At 43.3% G+C, this 15549-nt stretch overlaps 1 long non-coding RNA gene across 1 annotated transcript; it reads left to right on the top strand.

The window, feature by feature from the left end:
- Positions 1–1206: 1206 nt before the first annotated feature.
- On the top strand, positions 1207–5442 carry Gm34666. Its single transcript, XR_381696.4, has 3 exons — positions 1207–1361; positions 1842–1919; positions 4587–5442. It is a non-coding gene; the product is annotated as a predicted gene, 34666 (long non-coding RNA).
- The last annotated feature ends 10107 nt before the right edge of the window (positions 5443–15549 follow it).

The raw sequence follows: 15549 nt of genomic DNA, 5'->3' as shown, positions 1-15549 counted from the left end.
GTTCTACTAACACATAGTCCCCAAACAGGAGTGCCACCTTGACCATGGATTGAAACCTCTAAACTTGTGGGGCAGAATAGCCTTTTTCTCTTTATAACAGAGCTGCTTTAGACATTCATTACAATCTCAGAAAGCTAACATTGTGATAAGAAAACTTTAGGAAGTGGACTGTAGTTGGGCACAATCACACTTGGGAGGCTGAGTCAGGGAGTTGCAAGTTCAAGACTAACTTGGGCTACATAGTGAATTCCAGGGTAGTTGGGCTACAGGGTGAAAGCCTGCCTCAAAAGCAAAGAGAACAAAGGGTTGGAACTTGGCAGAAGGTAATTAAATAACAGGGAAGTTCTTTGAGGGCTTTAATGCATTTCCTTCATCCTTGAGAGTGAGTTCATTTAAAAAAGCATGAGTCTTGGGGCTGGCGAAATGGCTCAGAGGTTAAGAGCACTGGCTGCTCTTACACAGGTTCAGTTCTCAGCACCCACATAACAAGTCACAACTGTCTATAATCCCAGTTCTAGGGGATAAGCTGTTTCCCTGTGGATCCTTACTGTTGGGTAATTCCTGAAACTGTTCATATGATTTCTTCTACTAAAATTGCTCTTTATAAAAACAAAATCATTTATGTGTGTCCATGCACACGTGAGCACGCGCCACAGTGCACAGGTGGATGGGAGGTGGTTCTACCACTGAGTCCTAGGGATCGAACTCAGGTCCTCAGGCTGGATGACAAAGGAGTCGCTGCCTCCTTCCCCTCACCGTGCTCTTTGGTGCCTGTTCCTAAGTCCTTGTTGACTCCACGCTGCAGCAGCGGTGTTTGTTCTGAACTTCTCTTTCCCGTTGTCTTAGCCCCCAGTCTAGGGCCAATGCTGTGTGAATCCAGCCTGAGTCTGGGTCTTCCTGATTGGTTAAATTAAACTGTAAGGACGAAGCTGCATTCTGTACCTACATTTCTCTAGAAGAGAAACCTCACAGGGTACCACCGTAGCTTGGTCCAGGAACTGAAAGAAGTCCTTACAGACTTTAGACTCTCCCTGAGACCTGTGGTGGGGTTCTCTAGAGAGACAGAACTAATGGAATACTTATTAAGGGATTTCTCTTTTTTTTTTTTTTTTTTAAAGATTTATTTATTTACTTATTATATGTAAGTACACTGTAGCTGTCTTCAGACACTCCAGAAGAGGGCATCAGATTTCATTACGGATGGTTGTGAGCCACCATGTGGTTGCTGGGATTTGAACTCGGGACCTTCGGAAGAGCAGTCGGCGCTCTTAACCACTGAGCCATCTCGCCAGCCCCATTAAGGGATTTCTTAAGTCGGCTTTACAAGAGTAAGGACAGCAGAATCACATCCGGTCCTTGGGGTGAGTGCCTCAGCAGTAGTCCCCCATGGGCTCCATGGCTTGTTCTCTCAGCGGGGTGGGAGGCGGGAGGGGTGGCGGTGGCGGCGGCGGTTAGAAGGTAATTGTTCAGTCCACAAGGCTAGGGTCCTAGGAATCCCAATCTGGCCCTTGGTACTTGGTAACAGCAAAGGAATCCGCAGCAGCCCAGTGGCGGTGGAGGGCAGGCAGCCGCAGTGGCAGTGACAGGGTAAATCACCTCACAGAGCAGAGGTCACCCCTGCAAAAGGCAAGAGGCGCGGTCGTCCTACAGACACGCCCTATTTAAATGGGGCAAGGGGACCCACCTCAATCAAGACAGTCAGGACAGTTCTTGGGTGAGGATCCTACTCAATTACGATTTGGAGCAAGTTGACTTTAAAACCACGCAGAACCCCCTCCCGCCCCTGCTCCCCGCCCCAGGAGCTGTAATAGGAGATTTAACCCAGTATATCCCACAAGTAGGTATGAATCCTGAGCGCTGAGGCTGCCATGGGTTTACCATCAATAGACTGGATTGCTGTAGCTCCAACTCACTGCCAGGTAACTCTTCAGTCTATTTTGGTGGCAGAGGCAGCGGTGGTGTGTGTGTGTGTGTGTGTGTGTGTGTGTGTGTGTGTGTGTGTGGTGTTTGAGAGAGGGGAATGGAGAGGGGAAGAAGGGAGGGAGGGAGGGAGGAAGGGAGGAGGGAGGGAGGGGAAGAGAGAGAGAGAGGGAGAGAGAGAGAGAGAGAGAGAGAGAGAGAGAGACTCATTGAACCTTGCTTCTACTAGACTAGCTGGCTAGACTCCAGGGGTCCTCCTGTCACTCTTCCCAGTGCTGGGATGGATGGCACGCAGCATCACACCTGCCTTTTTATGTGGGCGCTGAGGATCTGAACTCCAAGCCCCATGCTTGCACAGCAAACGCTTTACTGAGTCATCTCCCCTGCCCAGTAACTCTTTTTAAAGGTGTGCTAAGTTATTATTATATTTGTAATAAGCCTTAAAGGCTGTTTTAGATCCAGGCGCCATCCGTAAGCCCTAGGCTAGTGCTGCTCTCTCTCTTTGTATTGGTCTTCAGGCACGCATCCTCTGTGATGAATGTGACAAGCTATATACATTTTTATTTCATCTGATTTTTCCTTCTGCGGTCTGGAGCCACCAGCCATGACCACCATCAGCGTTAGCCAAAGCTCAGAATTAAGAAGCCCAAAAAAAAATGAACTTAGGGTGTGGCTTGCCTTTCGAAAGCTTGTTTTCTTCCTGGCGGTTTATTTACTCTGCCTTGACTGATAAACTGAGATTACAGCACCGAACATGCCAACAGTCTAGCCTTGCCATGTGCAGTCTGCTAAAATTAGGTCCTCCAGCTAGGGTGGGCTGTCTGCTGATGCACTTTAGTGTCCCTCTACTGCTGCTTGTGTCACAGAGCTACCAACCATTGATTCTGCGTTCTAGGCTAGATCCCTAGCTGTCATTGTGACCCAGGGTTAAACCTTGTAAGCAGACCATTCATATCCAGCTTTCCATGCTTGCAAATGGAGACCCTAACGAAGTTCTTCCATTATTGGAAGAAGCAGCAAGCTAGGGACTGGAGGCAGATGGCTCCTGTTGTCACCAGCATTCTTCCTCATGCTCAGATGTAGGAGGCAGGAGCATTGCTGCTCTTCCTGAGGTCCTGAGTTCAATTCCCAGCACCCACATGGTGGCTCACAACCATCTGTAATGGGATCGGATGCCCTCTTATGGTGTGGCTGAAGACAGCGACAGTGTACTCACATAAAATAAATCTTTTAAAAAAAAAGAATAGAAGTTCATTTACAACATTGGGCTCTGTGAGTTTGAGGCCTTCCTGAACTATATAGTGAGAATTTCTCTAAACCAAACCAAAACAACCAAACAAACCTTCACACTGTGAAGTCTGGACAACAGTGAAGTCTTTCATATATTGCTTTGTAGAAACTCCATAAACATTGGAATAAAAAAGACTTGCTTTTGGGTTTGAACTTGTAGCTCAGTTGGCAGAGTACAATTTAATTCTTAAAATCTGTGAGAATTTGGGCTGTGGAAACAACTCAGTCAGTAAAAGTGCTTGTCACACAAGCATGAAGTCCTGAGTTTGAATTCTTAACACCTCTATAAAAAGCTAGCTGTGGCATGTGTCTGTGATTGAAAACCCAGGGGCTGAGACAGATAGACGGATCCGTGGAGGGCATGTGGCCAGCTAGTTTAGCTAAACTGTAAGCTTCTGTTGCAGTGAGAGACCCCTCCTCAAAGCCTGGAGTGCAGAGCAACTGAGAAAGACATCCAACATCAACTTCTGGTCTCTGTGTATGCATACACACACACACACACACACACACACACACACACACACACACACACACACACACGCACACACACACACACACGCACACACACGCACACACACGCGCGCACACACACACACGGATATGTAGACCTATCCCATACGTTATAGTATAATTTCCACCAAGTAAGCTGTTCCAGGGCTTACACCCTTTATAAATCCATGTGGGTTTTTTGTTTTTGTTTTTAAAGATTTATTTATTCACTATATAAACAGCAGTCTCCTACATGTATGCCTGAAGACCAGAAGAGGGCATCAGATGCCATTACAGATGATTGTGAGCCACCATGTGGTTGCTGGGAATTGAACTCAGGACCTCTGGAAGAGCAGCCAGTGCTCTTAACCTCTGAGCCATCTCTCCAGCCCTCCATGTGGGTTTTAAAAATTTCAGTCTAAATTTATTTATTTATTTATTTTTATTTTTATTTTATTTTATTTTTTTGGTTTTTTGAGACAGGGTTTCTCTGTGTAGTCCTGGCTGTCCTGGAACTCACTCTGTAGACCAGGCTGGCCTGAACTCAGAAATTCGCCTGCCTCTGCCTCCCAAATGCTGGGATTTAAGGTGTAAGCCACCATCGCCTGGCCTAAATTTAATTTTTTAAGATTTATTTTATTTTATGTGTTTGGGTGTCTCACCTGCATGTATATTTGTACTCCACATCCTTGGTACCTGAAGAGGCCAAGAAGAGGGTACTGGAGCCCCTGGAACTGGAGTTACAGATAACCATGAGCTGCCCTAAGCATGCTAGGAATTAAACGAGTGCTTTTAACTGCTGAGTCATCTTTCCAGCCCTTAAATTTAATTTTTAGTGATGATCAATAATTTAAATGATTCCTATTTCCTCCACTTTATGTCTTAAGATTCTCCGTCAAGTCCAAAGCCGTAGGAACAATAGAGAACTTGCTCTCCTAAGAGACTAACCACGCTGGGTGTGCAGAATCCTGTCTCTCTCCACATCCCCATCCATCCAGAGGGCTCCAGCCAGCCTGTGTGCAGCAACCTGGTCTTCCACTTGGTATGGTGGTAGCTTTGCATCCAATGACCTCCCTTGGGGTCCACGCTGCCTCTTGCTAGAGCCGGCGAGGAAGGAAATGCTCTCTCCAGTCCTTTTATCGACTGTCTTAGCTTTCTCCTTCAAGTTCTGTGTGTTAGTAAGCTTTAAGGTCCCTCCTGGTTGGTATGATGACATCACGGTACCAGAGCTTTAGTTTAAGTGTGTCTTGGGCATGGTGTCATCATTTTGGCAACACTCAGACCATTGAATGTCTCTGCCATCTGTGCTACTTCCTGCTTTATTGGAACAAGAAGAGCTACAACCGTCCAAACTACACTCAGCAATGTGGTCTTGTCGTCATGCGCTCAGCCGTTTATTGAATGCCTATTATATGCTGGCCACCATCTCGTTCATTGGAGCATGGGTTCTTCTGTCCCATTGGAGCATGGCTTGTGTTCCTGTGACCCTGATAGCAGGAGAAGGGGTTGTTAAATGTGAAGAACAGCTTGTTAACCGAGACTGGGAGGAAATGGAAGCGTCTGCAGCTGCCAACAGTGTAATTGATGCATCTTAAGTAAGAAGTTTAAACATATTTTAATGGTTATATATGAGCATGACTGCTATTTTCAATTTAATTAGAGGGAAGGCAATATGCAGCCTGTTAACATATTGCAGGAGAGTCCGTGGGGATGGGACTATTTGTTTAAAAGTGAACATAATTTCTCAAAAAAAAAAAAGGTTAAAAATAGAATCACCATATGATTTAACAATCCCATTTCTGAGCATTTATCCAAAAGAACTGAAAGCAAGATCTTGAGGAGGTAAGTCCACGTCCATGTTTATGGTAGCATTATTTATTTATAGCTGCTCAAAGGTGGATGTGACCCAGTTGTCCAAGGAAGGGTGAATAAAGAAACCAAATGGGATATATACCTGCAAACGATTGTTAAAATCTGCCTCCAGAAGAAGGACATTGAAGCATACAGATAGTCCAGCTACTTGAAAGGCTAAAAGCAGAAGAATTGCTTAGATCCTGGAGTTGAGAGCCTTCTGATTATGCAGTGAGATCCTGTATCCAAAAACAAGATAAACACACACACAGACGAAGTCCTCTTACATGGTACAATATGGATGAACCTTGAGACATGCTCAATGAAGTGCCACTTGTCAAGTACAAGACAATATTTGTGATTCCACTCCCCGTCAATCACGGGTACAAAGAATGCTGTTTTTTAGGGTGGGGCAGGTACGGGGGAGTTATACTTAATGAGTCCGGGGTTTTAGCCTTGTAAGATTATCTGTTTCACAATGTGATTAACGTGTTCATCGGCATTCACTTAAACGGTAAAGGGTCCAACACTTAGGAAGTAGACTCGGCAGGATTGGAAGTTCAAGGCCCACTAGAGCTCTACAGCAAATTGGAGGCCAGCCTCAGCTATGTGAACTGTTTACAAGGAAAAGGTTTAAGGCGTTAAATTTTACATGCATTTTAAACTCTTCGTTTGCTTACAGCTCTGGGGGCTGAACCCAGGACTCTGTGCTTGTCAAATACTCTATCACTGACTTATGTTCATAGCTCTATGCGCATTTCTTCCCACTGTGACTAAAAATAGACATAAAAATGTGAGATTACTATACAGGGCTGAGGACATAGCTCAGCTGGTAGAGTGCTTGCCTAGCTGTGAGCAGCTGGGAATCGAACCTGGGTCCTCTGGAAGAGAAGCCAGTGCTCTTAACCACTGAGCCATCTTTCCAACAACCTATAAGTCTCTTGTCCTGACTGGCAACATAGAGATCATTCCAGCATTTTAGAGTTGTCCAGAGGTTGGTTACATAAGGTGATGCGTGTACAAGTCTGGAGACAATAGAGAAGTTCCCATGGAGGGACCATTGGTGGCAAAGAGGATGCGTTCCTCTTACCAGCCTTCGCAACAGCGCGTCTGGGAGCACAGGGCTCTTGAACTATTGAAACCTCAACCCTGGATCTCTTGCAGTCGCCTCCCGACTTTCTCCACTCCAGGGTCACAGAGATCGTGTGCCTTGAGGGGCTGCTGCTCACCTTCCTCGCTCCTGCTTTACTGAGTCTCCTTCGTCAGCAGCCCTCAGCCCTCTCTCCTTGTTTAATTAAACGAAAGCAGGGAGTGGCAAGATGGAAGATAGTCACATGAGAACAGTGAGTACCAGGGCAAGGTAGAGAGTGTGTCGGTTGGCTTTTATCAACTTGACCCAATCCTTGAGGGAAGAAAAACCTCAACTGAGAACAAGCCTCCATCAGATCGGCCTATAGGCACACCTGTGAGACATTTTCTAGACTGTGACTGATGTGGGAGAGCGTCGTTCATTGTGGGTGGTGCCACCCCTGCGCAAGTGCTCCTGTAGGTGTATAAGAAAGCAGGCTGTGGCTGCCGCGGGAAGCAAGTCAGTAAACATCACTTCTCCGTGACCTCTACTTTAGTTTCTTTGTATTCCTGCCCTGACTTCTCTCCAAGGTGGACCATTAGCTGTAAAAATGGAATAAACCCTTTTGTCCCTGAGTTGCTTTTGGTTCCGATGTTTTAGTAAAGCAATAGAAACCCTAGTTAGGACAGTGACATTACTCACGATTAGGACCTTTGGAGTAGCTGTGCCCTTAACCAGCCTCGGGGAGAAGAAACCGATGCGGATGATGATAATTGATGATGATGATGTGTAGGAGGATGAGGAAGAAGTTGTAGAAGAGGTGGTGGTTATGGGGAGTAAGAGTTCAGAGTGTTGCAGGAGGGAACATCACACATGAACAAAAGTTCCTAGGAAAAGACCAATGAAGAAAGCTTAGGGTACAAGGGGGAGGATATCGGTCCATTGTGCATGGTGATGCTGAGGTATGGTGCAGAGTGGACGTCAGCATCAGGCTGAGGCTATGGAATTTCATATAGCAAGGGGTTTGGAATATGAGTGCATTAGTTAAACGTACATTTAAACCAAAATCATTTGTGGGCCTAAGGCAATTACCATAAAATCCTAGTGGACTGTCAAGGTGAACTCCATAAAATAAAACTAAAATTCGGCTGGACCAATCATCAAGTGAGAAAAAGATCGAAAGCATGCAATGAAGGTCTCAGTCAGTTACGTCAGTGTGGTTTTTTTTTTTTTTTTTGGTTTTTTGAGACAGGGTTTCTCTGTGTAGCCCTGGCTGTCCTGGAGCTCACTTTGTAGACCAGGCTGGCCTCAAACTCAGAAATCCGCCTGCCTCTGCCTCCCGAGTGCTGGGATTAAAGGCGTGCGCCACCACGCCCGGCTTTAACGTCAGTGTGACAACTGATTGTTTATCAAATGTCATTTTAGATTCTTGAGCACACAATGTGTTTCAAAATTAGCTTAATGCAAATTAGAATTTAATAAAAAAATAAAATCAGAGAATAATGTAGCTTTATGTCTATTTTCTGTGTGTGTAAACTTTTTACTTTAAACTATTTATATATATATATATATATGTATATATATGTGTATATATGTATATATATATATACATATATATATTTGTTTTTACAGTAATAGAATCTCATATATCAGATCTGGACAGAAGATTCTGTGGTTAAGTACTGCTCTCAAAGAGGATCTGAGTTCTGTCCCCAGGACCCACATCTGGTGGCTCCCAAAGACCTGTAACTTCAGTTACAGGAGACCTACTATCCTCCTGTGGCCTCCATGGTCACCTGCATAGAGGTGGTACACACAAACCCATGTAAGCACGTATGTGCTACATAAATATGAATAAATAAATCCTTTTAAAAAATCTCATTTATCATTGGTGGGATTACGAATTGGATAATCATTTGGGAAAGCAACTCACCTGCTTCTTCTTTTAGAAGCTTAACTCTCGAGCAAGTTCAAGGCCTAAGAGATGAGTCCAGGAATGCTGATAGCATAGCTGTTCAGAAGAGTAGTATGTGGGAAATACCCAAGCCAGCAAAACAAGAGGCAAGGGAACTGCAGAACTTTTGTGAGCCGATACTAAGTAGCAGCAAAAGAAACAATCTAGTGTTCATGTTAGTATGGTTACATTAAAAACACAATGTTGGGGCTGGAGAGATGGCTCAGTGGTTAAGAGCACTGGCTGCTCTTCCAGAGGTCCTGAGTTCAATTCCCAGCAACCACATGGTGGCTCACAACCATCTGTAGTGAAATCCTGGGCCTCTTCTGACATGCAGGTGTACATGCAGATACTCATACATTAAATAAAAAACTCTTTAAAAAACAAACAAACAAACAAAAAACCCACAATGTTGGGCCAGAGAGTGGTGGCACAGGTCCTAAGATTTTGTCTTTAATCATCCCAGCACTCCAGAGGCAGAGACAGGCTGCTGATCTCTGCAAGTTCCAGGCCAGCCTGGCTTACAGAGTGAGCTCCTGAATAGCCAGGGCTGTCTGTCTCAGAAAACAAAACAAAACAAAAAAACCCAAAAACAAAACCAACAAAACCAAACCCCTCCCAGTGTGAGACTTGAGAGATGCTGTAGAAGGTAAGAGCACTTGCTGCTCTTCCAGAGGACCTCCTCCAAGTTTCCAGGACCCACATGGCAGCTCACAGTGGCCCGAATCTCTAGTTCTGGATGATCCTGATGTTGTCAACCAAAACAAGCAAGTGCAATGTGGACTGTCTTAGTTTGGGTTTTACTGCTGTGAACAGACATCACGAACAAGGCAACTCTTTCTTATAAGGACAACATTTAACTGGGGCTGGCTTACAGGTTCAGAGGTTTTTGTCCATTATCATCATGGTGGGAGCATGGCAGCATGCAGGCAGCCATGGTGCTGGGGAAGGAGCTGAGAGTTCTACACCTGGATACACAGGGAGCAGAAGGGGATTGCGTGTCACACTGGGTGTAGCTTGAGCACAGGAGACCTCAAAGCCACCCACCACACAGTGACACACTTCCTCCAACAAGGCTACACCTCCTAACAGTGCCACTCCCTATGGGCCAAGCATTCAAACACATGAATCTATGGGGGCCATTCCTATTCAAACACCACATTGACTGAAAGCCAAACTTCAGAAGCTCATATAAAAACTCTATGTTGCGTATTTAGTAAAATCGTGACACCATGGGAATAAAAAGCATCAGATCCAGGTTTTGGTACCTGGGGCAAGAAAGAATATGATCAAAGATTATACGACAGTTGTTAGGCTTTCTTTCTAGAGCTATGTGGTGGGTTCATGCCTCCTGTTATTTTTGACTCTGTAAGTCTAAGTAGTTTCCTGAAAAAAATAATTAAATTAAAATTAAAATGAATTTAAAATTAAAATTATAAAATTATAAAAATTAAAATAATACTTAAGTTTATAATCTAATTTTTGCCACACTGCCTCCAACCCATGCCCAAAGTTATTCTCCTATAGCAGTTCCATATAAATTAATCCAGAACCTTTTCTACAAATTTTCAGAAATATCCTCTAAGTGTCTGGTTTTATTTTTATAAATGTCTATTTATCTACTCCATGCACACTAATATGAACAAGAGACGACTTTACTCGTTATTCTGAGTTACCTTTCCCCCACTTCATATCATAGACATTTCTCCATATGGCAGATAGTACCCTTATATTTAATGGCTGTACTACCTCCCACAGTATGGCTGAACTATAATTTAACTACCCTTCAACTGATACATACATAAATTGTTTTTATTTGTCATTAAAATTCTACAATGAATGTCCCTGGTGAACCTTAAAAGTATTTTTGTACAGAAGATTTCCAGGGGGATGAATTTTAAAGGAAAGACTTTCAGAGAATTCATACTTCAAAATGAAAAGAAAATCCCAGAGGAAATATAGTATATTCTATGTGAAATTAACATGTTAAGATTCATGTATATAAATCACAAATGCACTAAAACTGCAATTACAAAAATAAGCAAAAGACACCAATAGTTTGCAGAAAAAGCAATATAAAAGACTAATAAGTATGTAAAAGATATCTTGACTAGTTGACCTATATAATTAAAAAGAGTTGTAAGTAGTTTCAGACTTTTGGTCGATAAATTTAAACGGAATGAGAAAGTAGTTTATGAGACTGGTAAGTGGCAGAACCTCATCAATAATTTAAAACGTATTTTAGGCCATAAATTCTACTATAAATTTAACTCGAGGAAATAAAGACGGTGTAGACAACAATCAGGTGCACGTCAGGGCTGTTGGGTTCTCTCCCCACCCCTCCCCCAACACACTTGGGAATACCAGAAAGCCCCTCAATATTCCATTCGTACAATAAGACTCCAATCCCCTTCGTCCAGTTGGCTGAGTCAGGTGTGGTACCTGAAGATGCCAGTGTAAGTTCTGGCTGCTATCTTCATTGGAGTCAGGGCAGAAGCTAAGAGTTTGATGCTCCATCTTGTGTACCATAGTTCTGCCAGGGAAGAATTCCAGTCACTCCAAGCGAAGAGAGAAAAGGGGCCCGAGCGCTTGCACAGCCTGCCGCCAGAACAAGAACCCTGCTTGTTCAGAATTCTCATAACCCATCACCTTCTGCTTACACCAGCTCAAGGAAGCCTTTCTTGGCTGCAGAGAGAAGCACCGAGTTCTAGAACCCACCAAGCTCCAGATTCCTAAACATAGAAGTGAGGAAATACGGTTTCATCTCCAGCACCGGAAGGTTTAACTTGGAGGAAGAGTGGAAGGGAGGACTTAATCCTAGGGAGCACTTCATAAAGGGGAAATGGATGTTCTGTGAGAACCACTGTGTGTGGTTCCTAGTACATGGTAAAGAGCTCTTCCGTGCTCCCTTCAGGAGCAAATACATTCACCAGAATTGAAGATTGGCCTGGCCTCACCCAGAACAAGGACACTAAAACTAATTTGGGAAGCATTCTATAGTTTTCTCAGACAGACATATCCTGAACATTTTTTCCTCATATGTGAAATCTGGAATTTAAAGGTAATGATGACATAACGTGTGTGAAAATGCCACGGAGAGACGCATTGTTTTGTGTGCTAACTTTTAAAATTAATAGGAAAATTTCTGGAGCCAGGCAGTGGTGGCACAGGCCTTGAGAGGCAGGGGCAGGTGGATCTCTGAGTTCGAGGCCAGTCTGGTCTACAGAGGGAGTTCTAGGACAGCTAGGGCTGTCACATAGAGAAACCCTGTCTTGAAAAAAAAAAACAACCAACTGACCAACCAACAAAAATTTGGAGAGAGTGAAAGGAAGAGAGAAAGGGTGGGGGTATGAAATCAGAGTGGGTAGGGGGACCAGTAAGGTGGAGGTTGGGAGATGACAAATTGAAACTGGAGAGATAAGCTGAAACTGGGGGTAATATAATTGAAGTCTATTGTATACATATGTGGAATTGACTTGGTGAAACCTATCATTTTTTAGAAAGAATACATGCTAATAATTTAAAAATAAAAGAAAAGCTTAGACAGAAAACACTGTGTGAAGGGAGCCCAGGCAAAATGAAAAGGCATTTCAAGCCTCACCTGTATGATCTCTCTCTTTCTCCTGTTTTCACTTCTCTCTCCAAGTCAGATGATTTTTCTTTTTTTTTTTTTTTTGGAGACAGGGTTTCTCTGTATAGCCCTGGCTGTCCTGGAACTCACTTTGTAGACTAGACTGGCCTCGAACTCAGAAATCCACCTGCCTCTGCCTCCTGAGTGCTGGGATTAAAGGCGTACGCCACCACGCCGGGTCAAGTCAGATGATTTTGCATGGAGTTCCTAAAAGTCATCAGCCCTTGATCCCTAGATGCACAACGGTGAGGGCCCTTACATGTCACATTCGGACCTGCACCGCCCAAGAGCAGGGAGCATGCGTGTGAGTGTTTGGAGTGAAGGCACAATGGATGCCTGAACAAAATCATGAAAATTCAGTGCAGAAAGTTCTCTCGATTAAGCACATGGAGGGCTTGTCAAAATGTGCTGATCATCTCAGGATGGCAGTGACTCCTGAGGGCGACCATAGAAGCCAGTAGGTTTTAGCTAATTATAACTTTTTCTTCTTCAGGCTCAAGATATCAGGCATTTTATATTTCCAATGAGTCTTTTCCAATGTTTGTTTTTCTTTTTAAATGATTGTGTGTGTTTGTGTGTGTCTATACGTTTGAGTGCATGTGTGTGTATATTTTTGTCTGTGTACGTGTGTGTGTGTACATGTGTAAGTCCACGGCATGTGTGTGGAAGTCAGAGAACAACCTGCAGAGTCAGTCTTCTCCTTTTGGTGGGTTCTGGGGATTGAACTCAGGTCATCAGGGTTTTACTGCAAGCCCTTTAGCACTGAGCCACACATCTCTCCAGCTACCAGTGCTTGTTTTAAAAATACTTTTTTGTAAATACTTTGTTCCTTTTGCCAATGGGTTTGTTAAATGGGTCAGCCACCTTTCAAATCTGAGAATATATACGTTCTTCACCTAGAAATACCATCAAAAAGAACATTTTTTCAAATACTGGATGTGACCACAGCTTCTGTCTTTTCAAAGCTCTTTAGACCTCCACTTCTCTAGAAAAATCTTTCCTTCAGTAGAAGGGGGTTGATTTGGATGCATTCTGTGATCTTACCCTACAGGTGAGAGTCCTTCTCACCAAAGACAGAACAGGGGTTCTTTGTGGTTTTAGAAAAAGAAATATTGAGGGAAAGGAGCTGGAGAGCACCATGGTTTCTGTATGTTCTATCCAGCTCCTTGTGCAGGGCAGGTTGTATACCGCCAAGGGAGGGGGAGGCAAGGAACTGGGGATTCTAATGCCTTTCTCCTGCCCAAGCACTAAACAGTTAGATGGCCTTGAAAATGAAACACACTTCTTGGTTTCTGAGTCTGTGGGGCGGGACACCAGTGCTCACATGCATGGGTTATTTTGAATTAGACGATCTAGCACATCCAAATTATAAGTTGTCTGCTGAAGTCACTAGCTCATAGTGTTCAAAGAAGATAAGGGAGTTCAGGTTGATGTTGATGGGAGATGTCTTAGGGTTTGCATTGCTGTAAAAAGGCACCGTGACCAAGACGACTCTCATAAGGACAACATTTAATTGGGGCTGGCTTACAGGTTCAGAGGGTTCAGTTCCTTATCATCAAGGTGGGAGCAGGGCATCGTCCAGGCAGGCATGGCGCAGGAGGAGCTGAGAGTTTTACATCTTTATCTGAAAGCTGCTAGGAGAAGACTGGCTTCCAGGCAGCTAGGAGGAGGGTCTCAAAGCCCAGGCCCACAGGGACACACTTCCTCCAACAAGGCCACACCTATTCCAACAATACCACACCTCTTAATAGTGCTTCTGCCTGGGCCAAGTATACTGAAACTACCACAGGAGGTATGACACAGTATTTCTATTTTCTTTCTGTTACGATCTTCACATAGGCTTTAACCTCCATACCTTAGTATTTTCTCCGCAAGATGAAAATAGTGTTAGCTTTCTCTTCAGTTACTTGCTTGTGTCACTCGTAAATAGTCAGAGATTATTTGATATAGTGGGAAGAGTTTTGGCCTTTGGAAGAACTGAGTTCCAATTATGAGTCTATTGGTTAATAGATTTCTGATATTGGGAAGCCTTGGCTCTAAGTTTTTAAATGATAAAATACAAAGAATGTATCAACAGAGCTTGTAAAAATGGTGCCTACAAAGGTATACTAAGAAGCTATGTATATTTGTAGTTATTATTACTCGTTTCAGACAAGGTTACACGTATGAGCTAGGTAGTGGCACAGGACTTTAGTCCTAGTGCTGGGGATTCAGAGGCAGGGGGATCTCTGTGAGTTTGAGGCCAGCCTGATCTGCAGAGTGATACATAGTGAGACCTTGTCTCAGAAAAAAAGTAAACAAAATTATATGCATTACTTTTATAGATTTACTTTATAAGAATATTTTTATTTTTTTGTGTATGAATTGTGTGTATGCATGTGCTTGGTACCTGCAGAGGGCAAAAGAACATTTGCCAGATTCCTTGGCAACTGGCACCATGTAGGTACCAGGAATCAAACCCCATTACAGATGGTTGTGAGCCAATTAGTTGCTAGATTTTGAACTCAAGACCTTTAGAAAGATCAGTCAGTGCTCTTAACCACTGAGACTGCTCTCTAGCCCCACAAGTATTCTTACTTGCTGAGTTAATTCTCCAGCACCCAGCCTATAATTCTTAAGATATCTGCTTTGAGACTGAACTTGAAAAAAATTAATTATGTGAGTAAATTATGTTTGATAATTATACTAGGAAAAAAAATCCTGGCCTGGTCACTTTAACTGATTCCCTTATGTATAAGGTTTGATTTCATCTCAATATTTCACTTACTTTAATGTGTAGAGAACCTTACAATTAAGGCTTAAAGGTAAATTGAGGCTTGTGTTAGTTAGCAGCCTTGTTTGTGTTCCTAATCTGAAGTTTTTGGTGAGTAACTTTCCAAAATTTAATTCTAAAATGACTTAAGTAAGCAAGGAAATTTACTGGTTTGTATAACTCGAACGAGCTTCAGGCATGACTGGACCCAGCAGTTCTAATGTTAAAACATGTTTGTCAAGTTATTGGGTTTTTTTTTTTTTCTTTCTCCAAAATGGTTGGATTCCTGCAAGGTACAACTGTAAGGTAGATCCGACTTAAATCATTTCTATGGTTTATGTTCCCAACATTTGAAAAACAAATGCTGAAGAAGATGTAATTGCCATCTGACTCATGTACCCATTTCTCTAGAGGGAGCAAAGAAGGAGGCATTCTGATCTACAACTCCAAAATCACATGGACTGAAGGAGGGTGTGGTCCTCATAGGGAAAGAATGGTCAGGGAGGGAAGTGGATACCCATCATACCAAGGTAGGCAAGACTAAAGGTCAAGGTAAAGGTAAGGCTACAACCAGAAACAAGGTCCTTAGTTCT

The sequence above is a fragment of the Mus musculus genome, chromosome 12 (assembly GCF_000001635.26).
Source record: "Mus musculus strain C57BL/6J chromosome 12, GRCm38.p6 C57BL/6J".
Classification (NCBI taxonomy): Eukaryota; Metazoa; Chordata; class Mammalia; order Rodentia; family Muridae; genus Mus; species Mus musculus.
This window is presented reverse-complemented; position numbering and strand designations above follow the sequence as displayed.